We start from the raw sequence: 13,809 nt of genomic DNA on the forward strand, positions 1-13,809 counted from the left end.
GTTGAGCGACCCCTCTCGTGCAGGGGGGCGATCGATCCTTTCATTCATTTTAGTCTTAGAGCTGCCCTGTGAGAGAGACCTTCGTCTACCTTAGTCTCCCAGGAGCAGCCGGATACAGCTCTAGGAGCACCATTGTACCGTGATACTACTTATACACTCATAGCAGGAGTAGATGTGTCACCTCCACAGGAGGGCCTCGAACCTGGGTACGTCGCCGTGTCGCTCGTGCCAATACCCACATCCGGATACCGCTGTAGAACATACTAGGAACCACTCTCATTAGCCACCCTATGGCATATGCCGTGACGATACCACGACATTTGGCGCCCACCGTGGGGCCTTCATCGTCTGCGGCCGGTGTCTTCATCCGGACGGGCCTCACCATCACCACCGGCGAGCAAGTCGCTTCAGGCTTGGTCTAGAGATTCGGCTCCCTCGACTGCGTCAGCGACAACGCTGGCTGCTTCGCCGACAGGCCCTTCCCTGCCAGCGGCAGCGTCATCTCATTCGGCGGACATGACGTCTACGTCGCAACCGTCGCACCCCCGTGCTACCCACGGCAGGTGCTACGCTATCCAAGCCCTCCCCCAGGAGCCGACGCCAGCAACACCTTGGCCAGCTCCTGCGTCGTGCAGGAGGTCATGGCAACCGGCGACGAGCAGGTCACCAAGACCACGCGCACCCGTTGCCCGGACCTGGAGCGCACCGTCGACGGCAATGCCTCCGGCTCCGGCCCCAAAGCGCCACCACCACCCTCCTGGCTGGAGGAAGTCCGCGCCAAGCTCAGCACTACACTCATAGCCGGCGCAGATCCCGCCACCATCGAGGCTGACCTCGAGGTGCATCGCAACCTCCTGCTGAAGCAAGCGAAGGAGGTAGCTGGTGCCAAGTGCCGGCTGGAGATCACCCATCGCGATTTGAACCGCGCTCACGGCTACACGCCAACCGGCAACGACCCCAGCAGAGCCGGCATGATCCGCCGCAGGGGAGGCGGCCTAGCTGCGGAGATCGAGCATGACGGCGCGGAATCGCCGGCTCCATCCACAGAGTTGCCCATCTACAACACCCCCGAGAAGAACATGCTCGCGGCCCAGGCGGCCGCGGAGGAGCTGCGCCACCTGCAGGGCGAGGAGCTGCGCCGCCAAACCAAGCGGGTAACAGAGTTACTCAACATCGCCAACGCGCAGCAAGACGCAGCCAGCAAGAACCCCAGGTATGGTGGTAATAGTGCCTCTCCTGCTCCTGGTGCAGCCGGAAACGCCCGAGGCGGCCCCCGAGACACGGCGGAGTCGTCCTCTCCCGCTCCAAGCCGGCGCAGGGACTCGCAGGCCATGCACAACAGCCCAAGCCAGAAGAGCCAGCAGAGGAGTGGCGGAAGCGGTCGAAGCCGCCCACCATCAAGCCGGCGCAACGACTACAAGCAGCCGGAAGAGAGGCGCCAACGCCGACTGGCTCCCGAGGCAAGCGGCGCACGCCAGCCGGCCCACTATCAGCAGGGCCCACACGTCGAGCCGGCTGACGCCAGAGAACGCCTCGACCGGCTCGTCGAATCCCGCATCATGGAAGAAGAAGGACCAGCCGGCCCCAAGTGCTTCGGGCCCCGAATCCTAGGCGAGCCCATGATCGACGGCTTCGTGCTCCCTCGCGACACCCCCAAGTACGACGGCACCACCAAGCTGGAGGACTGGCTGCTGGACTACTCCACCGCAGTCGGCATTGCCAGGGGCAACAAGCGTTGGGTGGTACGTTACTCCCCCTTGATGCTGGTCGGATCCACCCGCACCTGGCTCAACAACCTGCCAGCCGGCAGCATAAACGGATGGCTCGACTTCGAGGAGGCCTTCGTAAGCAACTTCACCGGCACCTACCGCCGGCCGGGTCGCCCCGACAACTAGAGATGTGCAAGCAGGTCCTGGACGAGACGGATTGCGCGTACCTGACGCACTGGTGCGAGATGCGCAACTCTTGCGAGGGCGTGCACGAGATCCAGGCCATCAACTTCTTCATGGGCGGCTGCCGGCCCAACACCATGCTATGGCACAAGCTGCGCCGCAGTGAGCCCAAGACCATGGCGGCCCTGATGGCCATCGCGGACAAGTACGCGCTGGCTATGGAAGCCGGCAAGGCTCCGGCTGAAGCTTCGCCGACTCCGTCTAGGCGGGACAACCACAAGGCGGCCGAGAACAAGCCGGCCGAGGGCCCCTCCCATGGCAGCCGGCGTGACAACTACCGCGGCAAGCGGTACAACGACCAGCCGGATCGACGGTACGGCTCCGCCTACGTGGCAGCCGTGGACCATGCAACGGCTGGCGGAAGCCGGCGCCAGAAGCAGGACCGGCCCTGGAAGCTGAAGTTCAACTTTGAGCAAATGCTCGACGTGCCGTGCAAGTACCACAGCGACAAGAACCCCTCCAACCACACCACCCGCGAATGCCACTTCACCAAGCGGTTGATAAGCGGCGAACCGCTGCCCCCTCCACCCCCGCCTCCACCAACCGGCGGGCCGGGTGGCGCAGCCGGCGCAGAGAGCACCAACCTCGAGCACCACGAGACTAACCAAGTGCAGCATGGCCGATATCTGGCCGAGGATGCCACCTACATCATCTTCACCTACGAGCCCGAGGACAGAACGAGCGAGCAGAGCCGTTTCCTCGAGGTCAACGCGGTCATACCGCCGGTCCCCCAGTACCTAAGCTGGTCAGAGCAGGCCATCACTTTTGATCGCCGCGACACACCGGCTGTCATGCCGAAGCCGGGCAGCTACGCCATGGTCCTCGACCCCACCATCGGCACAAGCCGGCGCAGCGTGCGATTTTCGCGCATCCTCATCGATGGCGGCAGCAGCATCAACATCCTCTACCGCGACACTGCCCGCAAGCTAGGCATTCAGGAGGCCGAGTTGCGCCCCACCCCTACCGTCTTCCATGGCATCGTGCCAGGCCACTGCTGCCAGCCGATCGGCCGGATCACGTTGGAGGTCAAGTTCGGGAAGCCGGACCACTTCCGCACTGAGCTGGTCGAGTTCGAGGTGGTTGACCTGGTCAGCCCCTACCACGCGCTCCTGGGCCGGATGGCCCTAACCAAGTTCATGGCGGTGCCTCATTATGGGTACGTGAAGATGAAGGTGCCTGGCCCAAAAGGGGTCATCACCATAGCCGGCGACTATCGCCGCTCCATGGAGTGCGCCACGCAGAGCTCCAAGATGGCCCACACGGTGGTCATCGCCACCGAGAAGCAACTCATCCACGACGCCGTCGCCTTGTCCAAAGCCGCGCAAACGGACATGCCGGCTGTAGGCAACCCGGCTGGGACGACTCAATTCCACCCGGCCAACAACACCAAGAAGATCCTGCTGGACCCGGCGCAGCCGGACAAGTACGTCACCATCGGTGCCGGCTTGAACAGCAAATAGGAAAGCGAGCTCACCAGCTTCCTCCGTGAGAATCGGGACATCTTTACATGGTCTCCAAGGGACATGCCGGGTGTACCGAGGGAGTTGGCTGAGCACCACCTCCACGTCAGGCCTGAGGCCAAGCCGGTGAAGCAACCCCTTCGCCGCTTCGCTGAAGAAAGAAGGAAGGCCATCGTTGAAGAAATCGCCCGGCTGCTCGCAGCCGGCTTCATCATGGAAGTACTGCACCCGGACTGGTTGGCGAACCCGGTCCTGGTCCTGAAGAAGAACGGCTCCTGGCGCATGTGTATCGACTACACCAGCCTCAACAAGGCGTGCCCGATGGACCCCTTCCCCCTGCCGCCCATAGATCAAGTCATAAACTCGACTGCCAGTTGTGAACTGTTGTATTTTTTAGACGCCTATTCAGACTACCACCAGATTCCTTTGAATCTGGATGATCAAATAAAGACTTTGTTCATTACCCCGTATGGGGCTTATTTCTACACGACTATGCCATTCGGCTTGAAAAAGGCAGGCGCCACCTACCAAAGGTGCATGCAAAAATGCTTACAAGAGCAAATCGGCACAAATGTTCACGCATACGTGGACGATGTCGTTGTGAAAACCAAGGAGACGCATACCCTCCTTGACGATCTGAGAGAGACCTTCACCAATCTGCGAAGATTCCGGATGAAGCTCAACCCGGCCAAGTGCACTTTCGGCGTGCCAGCCGGCCAACAACTGGGCTACCTCGTCTCTCAGCGAGGGATCGAAGCCAACCCGGAGAAGATCAGTGCCCTAGAAATGATGGAACTGCCGGACGTCCAGAAGTTCATAGGTTGCCTGGCCTCCTTGAGCCGCTTCGTCAGCTAGCTGGGGGAGAAGGCACTGCCCTATACCAGTTGCTCAAGAAATCGGACAAGTTTGTCCTGTCGCCGCAGGCAGATGAAGCCTTCTGCGACCTAAAGCGTGTGCTCTCGACCGCGCCCGTCCTGGCATCGCCGGCTTCAATCGAGCCGATGTTGTTATACATTGCTGCCACCAATCAAGTGGTTAGCGTTTTCCTGGTGGTGGAGCGCAAGGAAGCCGACAAAGAGCAGTCGGTTCAGCGCCCAGTCTACTACCTCAGTGAGGTGCTTTCCTAGTCGAAGCAAAACTACCCCCACTACCAGAAGGTCACATACGACGTCTACATGGCGACCAAGAAGCTCAAGCAATACTTACAAGAGCATCCCATCAAAGTGGTGGCCACAACGCCCCTGGCGGAAATCATTGGCAGCAAAGGCGCCAATGGCTGGGTTGCCAAGTGGGCCCTGGAGCTGGCTGCCCATACCATCCTCTACGAGGCGCGAATGGCCATCAAGTCACAGATCCTTGCCGACTTCTTCGTCGATTGGGCCGAGATGCAGTACCTGCCGCCTGTGCCTGACTCCACACACTGGAAGATGCACTTCAACGGCTCGAAGATGCGCACCAGCTTGGGAGCCGGCATTGTCATCACCTCTCCTAAGGGAGACCGGCTGGACTATGTCCTTCAGATCCACTTCGCCGCATCCAATAATATAGCGGAGTATGAGGCGCTCATTCATGGGCTCAAGCTGGCCAAGGAGATAGGCGTGCGTCGCATCCTTTGCTTCGGCGACTCCGGCTTGGTTGTACAGCAAACGTCCGGCGACTGGGATGCGAAGGATGCCAACATGGCGTCGTACCGCTTTCACGTCCAGCAGCTATCCGGCTTCTTCGATGGCTATGAGTTCCATCATGTGCCACGTGCAAACAATGAGGCGGCTGACGCCCTATCCAAGATAGGCTCAAACCGGCTAGCCGTCCATCACACCATCACCGGACTCAGATTCCATATTCGTGCCGGCTGACGCGGGGCTCCTCAGTCAAACCCGGGGGCTTCATTGCCCAAGTCGGGGGCTTCTCAGCCGAACCCGCCGGCTCCACAGCCGAACCCGAGGGCTTATCAGTCCAACCCGGGGGCTTCTCAGCCAAACTCGGGGGCTTCTCAGCCAAACCCGCCAGCTTCACAGCCGAACCCGGCGACCATGCAGTCGAACCCGGAAGCTCCCACGCAGGAGGCCTTGTTGGTTAGCGTATTCGAGATAAGATGCATACCATCATGGGCACAAGATTTCCTCTCCTACCTCACATATGGTGTGCTGCCCAATGACAGGGTCCAAGCTAGGCAGATTGATAGAAGGGCCAAGGCCTATACCATCATCAACCACCAGCTGTACAAACGCAGCGTAAGTGGGGTGTTCCAGCGGTGTGTCGAGCCGGCTGAAGGGATCGAAATCCTACGGGAAATCCATCAGGGAGAGTGCGGCCACCACGCCTCCTCCCGGGCCATAGTAGGCAAAGCCTTCCGGCACGGTTTTTAGTGGCCAACTGCTCAAAGACGCAGAAGAACTGGTGAAGAAATGCAATGGTTGTCAGCGCTTCGCCAAGAAAAGGCACTCGCCGGCTTCCGCCTTGAAAACCATCCCCATCACTTGGCCATTCACCGTATAAGGCTTGGATATGGTGGGCCCATTCAGAACTGCCCGAGGCGGCATGACGCACCTCTTGGTAATGAGTGACAAATTCACCAAGTGGATTGAGGCCAAGCCGATCAAGAAGCTGGATGGCTCCACAGCCGTCACATTCCTCAAGGAAATCATTGTGAGATATGGCTACCCCCACAGCATCATCACCGACAACGGCACCAACTTAGCCCAAGGCATCTTCTCTCGCTATTGCGAGGAAATGGGGATCCGAATGGACCTAGCATCCGTGGCACATCCGGAGTCAAACTGGCAAGTGGAGAAAGCCAACGGCTTGATCCTAGCCGGCATCCGGCCCCGGCTGGTAGAGCCGCTCGAGCGAGCAGCCGGCTGCTGGATTGAAGAGCTGCCATCTGTGCTTTGGAGCTTGCACACCACGCCTAACCGCTCTGTCGGCTACACGCCATTCTTCCTCGTATATGGGGCCGAAGCCGTCTTGCCGACTGACATCGAGCATGACGCACCAAGGATCAAGCTATACACAGAAGCCGAAGCTAAAGAAGCTCGTGAAGATGGAGTCGACCTGGTCGAAGAGGCCCGACTGCTGGCCGTGTCCAGATCTACCATTTACCAGCAAAGCCTCCGACGCTATCACAGCGAGAAGGTCCAGCCCTTAGCATTCCGAGAAGGACACCTAGTGCTCTGGCTGATCCAACGGACAGCCGGACAGCATAAACTATCATCCCCATGGGAGGGTCCCTTCATCGTGAGCAAGGCGGTAGGCAATGATTCCTACTATCTCATAGATTCCCAAGAGGTTAAGAAAAACAAGTCAAACAAAACTGACGAATAGACTAAACGTCCCTGGAATGTCAACTTGCTTCGCCCATTTTATACTTGAGAAAGGAATGTATGTATCCCTTTTTCTCCTTTTGTAATCTGTGATAATGAAAAAGCATGCGCCAAGAGCGCCGGTTTCAACAAGTTTTTCGCATACTCTATTGATTTCTCCGATTGGCTTGCACCCTCTCATGCGGCCGGCTAAGTACCATGATCCGGTTTCCCGACAGCCGGCTCCCGATCCAGCTACGGACCGCAACCCGGCTGTCCGGCTGGCGGGGGCAGATGCTTAAGGAGCCGGCACGCAAAAAACGACAAAGGGAAAGAGTGAAGGCGAATTGACCCTTCTCGAAGTTTTCATAAAAGTTCCAGATTGTTGAACTCGGCTCGTTCGACTGAAATACTATCGGCCTCACCCAGCGGCACGCTCTTTATCCGGCGACGGACCGCGAGTCGGACGTATGATCGACAAGGGCAAAACCAAAGAGTGGGGCAGATGGGAAAAGCGAACGAACCAAGGGAAAGCAAGCCGGCACACAAATGATTAACAAACACATTAAAGTGTGACTTCATAAAACGGATAATAATATTGTTTTACATATGCACCCGGCATTCCGCGGATTTAACAAATTGTCTTTGCAAAAGTAAAATGCATAAACAGGTAAAGATCTAAGCGCCGGCTGGCGGAGGACCAGCCGGAGGAGCATCTACGGAGCCGGCCACCGGGTCCGCTTCTGGCGCATCCGGCGCGTCGTCCATGTCCTCGTCTTTGGACTCCTCATCCTCTGAAGGCGGATTCGGGTCCTCGATGAAGGTGCCCTTGTTGACGAAGTCGGCGATGGCGCAGGCACGGGGAAGCCGGGCGGTCTTATTCTCCTCGCTGAGCTCGTCCTCCACGCCGGCCCGCCGACTCCCCTACTGGTCAAAGCTAACCTCGTCGTACCAAGACAGCACGAAGGACAACGCCATGTCAGCCCCAACACGCGCAGCCGAGTCCTTCCAGTCGAGGAAGCGATCGGGCGCGGTCTCGAGGCACTTGATGAGCTGCGACAACTCGCCGGGCAGCGTCTCGGTCGGCCAGAGCAGCCGGAACAACTCCTCGGCCGCCTTCCTGAGCTCATAGCCCAACATGGTTATCAGCTAGACGTTGGCGGCCATAGACGCCAGGTAGTCGTCCATGGAGAAGTGGTCAGAGCTCTGCTCGCCGGTGGCTTGCCGCCGGGCCTCACGCACCTTGCCGGATGCTTCTAGCGCCGCCGCCTGCGCCTCAGGGAAGGCCGCTGCAAAGATAAGACATCTTAAAAACCTGAAGATCCGGCTGACCACAGCCGGCAGATCCTTGCCGACTGCAATCAGCCGCAAGCCGGGGAAAGGACAGAAAAATACAAAATTTTGAAGTTTAAAAGTAGACTGGCGGCAGTCGGCGAGAACGCCGCCTGCCCCCAGCCTGAAGATGGAATTTAAAAGTAGACTGGAGGCAGCCAGCAAGAACGCCGCCTGCCCCCAGCCTAAAGATGAAGATCATCGAAGTTTAAAAGTAGACTGGCGGCAACCGGCGAGAACGCTGCCTTCCCCCAGCCTGAAGATAGAGATCATCGAAGTTTAAAAGTAGACTGGCAGCAGCCGGCGGAAACGCTGCCTGCCCCTAGCCTGAAGATGGAGATATCGAACGCTAAAGTGGTTTCAGCTACCGGCTGTCAACCTAAGCCGGCAGCCGACAGCCGAAAGCCGACAAAGGGGAAGGAAGAGAAAAATGAAAAGACTCACCCGCCAAGGCGCGGTCGAGCGCGCTAATCTCTGACACCCACTGCTTGGCGGTGGCCGACAGCTCGTTGGACTTGGAGGCCACCTCGTCCCGAAGCTGCAGGCGCTGCGGGTCCACCTCCTCCAGCCGTTTGCTGAGGTCGTCCACCTTCTCCTGCTCAACCCGCCTGACGGAGGCAAGTTCAGTAAGGTGGTTGGCCTCAAGCCGCCGCAGCCGCGCCAGCTCCCCCTCGGTCTCCTTCGCCTTGGCAGCCGCAGTCCGGACCGCCTGCTCGCTTTCAGCACATTGGGCATAGGCGGCCCGAAGATCCTCCTCCAGCTGCGGGATCCGGGTGGCAGCAACTGCAAGCCAGCAAAAGAAGCCGTCAGCCGGATGAAACAAAAGAAAAAGAAACAAAGTTAAAAAAAGCCTCACCCTTGGCAGCCTCCAGCTCGCGGGCCATGTCGGCTCGCTCGATTTGGCCTTGTGGTAGCTGGCCACGAGCCGGTTGTACAAGGTGGTCCGCCTGTCCGCAACCGTCTGAAGAAGAAAGGACGAAAGTGAGTTTGGGTAAAGCCCGGACCGGCTGCAAGCAGCTGACCCACGCCTCAGAGGGCTACCAGGACAATACCAAAGTTGCAAAAATATAGCACAAATATGAGCTAACCTTGTCGGCCGCCTCCAGCCGCGCCAGGCGGACTTCGGTCTCGACGGCTTGGGCTTTGGTGAAGGCGCGGAAGCCGGAGAAGAACATCTCCACGGCTGCCACGCTCTTGCGCCCCTCTCGGCTGGTAACCTCGCAGGCGTCCGCCTGGTGCCACTCCTTCTCCATAGTGCCGGCTGAGCCAAGGCTGGAGTCGGAGGCGGACACCACGTTCTGCAGCAAGGCGGCCTTAGAACATGCAGACCCTGGGGCGCCTGCGCTGGGTCCTTCATCGTCACCAGCGCCCTGGCATCCGCGGAAGCCGAACGCGCCGGCTCCTGCCCCGCCGGCTCCTCCCTCGTCGGCTCCGAAGATGGAGGCAGCGCAGTCGAAGCAGTTGGCCCGGTGGCAATAGCAGACTCCGGCGCAGGCGGTGCCTCATCCGAACTTGCGTCCAAGACGATGACGTCACGTCCGGCCCCGCCGGCTCCGGCCGCAGGCACTATAGGCCAGCTGCGGCGCGGGAAGAGATCATCAATGGAAGGTTGCCCAGCGCGGCGAACCGGCTCACTCCGGGAGCCGGAGCTGGGCGCATCCGGCGAAGGTGCAGAGGAAGAACCCGCCCCCGCAGCAGGCGACGTGATGACAGGCGGCACGATGACAGGCGGCGTGCACGCACGCGGCACAAGTTGTGGAGTCGGATCCCTCCTCTGCCGCTGGAGCGATGATACAACGTTCGGAGTCGGGCGAGAGCCACCGCCCTTGGAAAACTTTATAGCGGCCCTAGATTGTCGAACAAGAAAAAGATAAGCAAAAGAGGAAAGAAAAGGAATCAAACAACGAAAGCAGGAAACTCACTCGGCCGCTTCCGGAACCTTCTTGGGCCCAACCCGGCGCTGCTTCTTCAGCTTCACCTCCAGCTGGGCGGTGGTCCCGCTAGCCCGCTTCCGCCCCTTGGGCACAGATGAGGAAGACGTCGAAGTCGCAGGAGGCCTCACCGACAAGGGCACCGCGCGGAGCGGCGCTAAGGCAGACGGCGCCGGCTCCTCCTCCTGCTCCTCCTCCTGCTGTTGCGGAGATGGCGGCGGATCATTTTGCCCCTGGGCGGGTTGCTCAGCCGCCTCCAGGCTCTCGTCGTCGCCGGCTTGGTCAGCCGGATCAACGTGATCTGGCGTCCACTGCTTCTGCTCCAGGTTGCCGTTCTCAACCGGCTGACGGGCGAAAAGCTGCAAACAAACAGGAAAACATTAAGACAAAAGCCGGCCACGCAGCCGCAAGCCGGTATCCGGCCAGAAAAGCAAAAGGGCTCACCACAGCCGGCAGCTCCTTCCGGCTGTAGGGCTCCATCCCCCAGTCCTAGTTGTCGGGCACCTTTGCCTGTGAGATGAAGTTCACCCGCTGGGCGACTTGAGTTTTGGTGAGCTCCACCTTGGACGTCCGGGTAAGGTCGAACCGGCCGGACATGTGGCAGATCTTGTGGACGCGTGCCTGCAGAGGCAGCACCCGGCGGGAAGTATAGCAGCAGAGGAGGTCGGCTGCGCACAGCCGGCCTTCGGTAACACACTCCTGGAGGTAGTCCCAGAGCATATTCAGCTCTGCCTCCGGGTCCGCCGACTTGTGGTTGCTGCCTCAGTTGAGCCGAGCAGCCGGCGGGTCCGGGTTGTAGTCCGGCAGGTTGATCCGGTCGACCAACGGGTTGTCGTTCTTCACATAGAAGAACGACATGTGCCACTTCTTCACCGAGTCCACCGTTGGCATCTTCGGGAAGGGCGTGGCCGTGCGGGAGTAGATCGAGGCGGCACCGCAGACTCGCATCTGGCCATCATTCGTCAGCGTCTTCAGGTAGAAGAGCCGGCTCCAGAAGTCAACATCAGGCCACAAGCCGGCGTAGCTTTCCATGAAGGCTACGTAGCAGCTCAGCGCAACGAAAGCATTGGCCGGCAAGTGGTGCGGCTGAAGGCCGAAAAATTCGAAGAATTGTCGAAGAAAGGGCGAAGCCGACAGACCCAGCCCCCGGTCGAAGTGCGCCCCGAAGACGACGCGCTCGCCGGGCTACGGATCCGGCTCCATCTCGGCCCTCGGTGCTCGCGTCACCACCTCCGAAGGAATCCGAAGGAGGCGCACGAGACGAGCAATGTCCTCCTCCGTCATGTAGGAGCCCTCCCACGAGCTGCTTGGGGGAGCCATGGTCGTGGAAGAGGAAGAGGAAGAAGACCAAGAAAGCACGAAAGGCGAGGAAGAACCACTCGACGGCAGCGAGCGCGGCGGCGGCAAACGTACCGTAGACGTGTGGGGCCCTGTGGTGCCGGATTGATGGGGCGAAGGCCTCGGACCGGCGGAGGAGCTTGGCCGCGGTTGATCGCCGGAGTTCGCCAGAGATCCATCTGAGAGATCGGCTGGGCGTGAGGAGATCGCTCGAGCGGAGGACAGAAGTGGAGCGTGGGCGCGAGGAAGAAGGGTGCAGGGAGGCCGCCTCGGTACCGCCCCGCCAGCATCTATAGGCGCCTGCCATGCGCGGAGTGCGGCCAAGTGGGGGGCGTGGGCCACGATGCCGGATTAATTGCGCCATAACTTCCCCCCACGCCCGCAGCGGTTACCAGAAACGGCCATACCACAACGCCCACTACCGTAGAAAATCTGGAAGGGACATCGATTTGACCAGACGAAGAGGCACTGCAGCGGCAACCGCCTGAGCCATCAAGTCGAGCACAAGGCCCGAGGCAGCGGAGACTCCGGCGTGCCCAAGCCACAGCCGGACGTCCCTCCCCAATTCAAGTGTTGGAGGCGGAAGAGCCTCCAACACTTCAGAAATTTAAAACCCGCATTACAAAGCGGCATCCGGCTCGAAAGCAGCCGGATGAAGCAAGCCGAATGAGGGCGCAGCCGGCTGAATGGAAATTCTCAGGCGGCCCCTCGAGTGATTTTCGAATAAAATCTACGGGATCAAAGACTAACGGTCCGGGAAACCTGCCCAGGTCCTTCTTTACGCAGGACCTTGCCAGCTTCAGGGGCTAATGTCGGGGGGAAGACCCCGGGTAGGGAAAAAGACTGAGAACAACTGGCTCAAGGCCGGCTGAGGAGCAGCCGGCTGGAGCCATGGCCGGCTGCCTTGGGAGCCGGCTGGTTCAAAGTCCACGTTGGTCTGGCCATGGCTGGGCCGGCTTCAACTTGTCATATCTGGCTTGGTTTTTCTCTCCCCTGACCGGCTCGAAGCTGATGAGCCTTGCAGGAGAAGGAACTGGAAAGGTGATCTAGCTGCTAAAGTCCACGATGATCTCATCCTCCGTAAAGTAAGGGGCACTATAGAGCAACAGTGCCTCCGCCAGACAGGACATCATTGCTCACGCCGCGCCGTACGGCTACAGGCCATCGATGGCGACACGGACACTTCCTCTCTGATACGTCCAATTTGCATCACTATTTTATATCATAATTTGCTGTTATTCATTGATATATTTCATATTTGGAGATGATACTTATGTTATTTTATCTATTTTTCATGATTCATGATTATTGGAGGATCGCGCACCGGAGTCAGGATTCTGCTGGAAAAAGCGCCGTCAGAATGCAATATTTCGGAAGATCGACAGTTGACGGAAATTATATGAAAAATCCTATTTTTCCAGAAGACGAAGGGAGGCAGAAGGAGGAGCCGAGGGGACCCTAGGTGGGCCCACCTCATAGGCCGGCGCGGCCCAAGGCCTGGCCGCGCCGCCCTGTGAGGAGGGGGCCCACAGCCCCCTCTCGCCTCCTTTTCTTCGCGAACGTCTTCGTCCCGAAAACCTAAGCTCCAGGGGATAGGTCGCAAAGAGTCACAGCCGCCTCTGCGAGGCGGAGAACACCAGAGAGAAAAGAGCTCTCCGGCAGGCTGAGATCCGCCGGGGAAATTCCCTCCCGGAGGTGGAAATCGACGCCATCGTCACCGCCATCGAGTTGGACATCATCTCCATCACCATAATCATCATCTCCATCATCATCACCGCCGTCTCCACCGCTGCACATCGTCACCGCTGTAACAATTTGGGTTTGATATTGATTGTTTGATAGGGGAAACTCTCCCGGTGTTGATTTCTACTTGTTATTGATGCTATTGAGTGAAACCATTGGACCAAGGTTTATGTTCAGATTGTTATTCATCATCATATCACCTCTGATCATGTTCCATATGATGTCTCGTGAGTAGTTCGTTTAGTTCTTGAGGACATGGGTGAAGTCTAAATGTTAGTAGTGAAGTATGGTTGAGTAATATTCAATGTTATGATATTTAAGTTGTGGTGTTATTCTTCTAGTGGTGTCGTGTGAACGTCGACTACACGACACTTCACCTTTATGGGCCTAGGGGAATGCATCTTGGACTCGTTTGCCAATTGCGGGGTTGCCAGAGTGACAGAAACCTAAACCCCCGTTGGTATATCGATGCAGGAGGGATAGCAGGATCTCAGAGTTTAAGGCTGTGGTTAGATTTATCTTAATTACTTTCTTGTAGTTGTGGATGCTTGCAAGGGGTATAATCACAAGTATGTATTAGTCCTAGGAAGGGCGGTACATTAGCACAGGTTCACCCACACAACACTTAACAAAATAATGAAGATTAATTAGTCGTATGTAGCGAAAGCATTAGACTAAAATCCCGTGTGTACTCGAGAACGTTTGGTCATTATAAGTAAACAAACCGGCTTGTCCTTTGTGCTAAAAAGGA

This window comes from Lolium perenne, chromosome 4 (assembly GCF_019359855.2).
Source record: "Lolium perenne isolate Kyuss_39 chromosome 4, Kyuss_2.0, whole genome shotgun sequence".
NCBI classification, from domain to species: Eukaryota; Viridiplantae; Streptophyta; class Magnoliopsida; order Poales; family Poaceae; genus Lolium; species Lolium perenne.